Here is a 982-nt window from a genome sequence, read left to right on the forward strand (position 1 = left end):
TTTGATTGAAGCCATCTCAGTATCTTTTGTTAGTTTAATCTTTTCTCCCTTTAAAATGTTATTCATTACATATTGACTCACGTAAAAGGCCTGTTATAAAATGTGGAATCATATGTAATATTTCAGGTGATGAAAATACCAGCATTTTGTGACCATTCTCTTTCATCATACTTGAACTCTAGTTTTAACATCTTTGCCCCAGCCATGTTATAAATTACATATGAGTACGTAACAGATCATCCCCCAAATTTAGCATCTTAAGGCAAAAAAGTGTCTGAGGGTCAGAAATCTAGGAGCAGATCTATTTGGTTATTTTGGCTCAAGAGCTTTCATGAGGCTGCAGTCAGGATGTTACCTGGACCTGAAAGTCATTGGGAATTTGACTAAGCTGAAAGATCTGCTTCTGAACTGACTCTTACTTGGCTCTTGTTGGGCGTTTATTTCCTCATTGTGTGGATAAGCCCAGGAAGCTGTGGGCTTATCCACAAAGTGGCTGATTTACCCACACAAGTGATCCAAAAGAAGGAGTGATACCATAGTTTCTTTGAGGCTGAGTGATACTCACCACTTGCCTTATCCTAGTTGTTAGTTGTCACAAGTCCAACTTATCCTCAACAGACAGGGATTACTCAGGGATGGATACCATGAGGTGGGGCTCATCGGGAGCCAATGAGAAGGGCTAAAATATCCTGTACATTTTCATATTTAAATTTTCTTATAATAGTTTATACAAAATACAGAGCTGGGGATGTAGTTGAGTACCAGGGCCCTAGGTTCAATCTCCAAAATAAATTTTACCCTTTAGCCATTTTTAAGTGTATAACTTAGTTGCATTAAATGTACAACAGTGTTGCACAATTATCACGGCCATTGCCAGACCTTTTCATCATTCTTAATGCATTACTTAATGCATTCAGCTTGAGTCAGCTGGAATCACCAGTGTGCATGGGTTTCAGTCCTGTCATGAAAGTGTTAAACAGTA

The sequence above is a fragment of the Cavia porcellus genome, unplaced genomic scaffold (assembly GCF_034190915.1).
Source record: "Cavia porcellus strain 051 isolate PalLab524CR breed Dunkin Hartley unplaced genomic scaffold, mCavPor4.1 scaffold_17, whole genome shotgun sequence".
Taxonomy (NCBI): domain Eukaryota; kingdom Metazoa; phylum Chordata; class Mammalia; order Rodentia; family Caviidae; genus Cavia; species Cavia porcellus.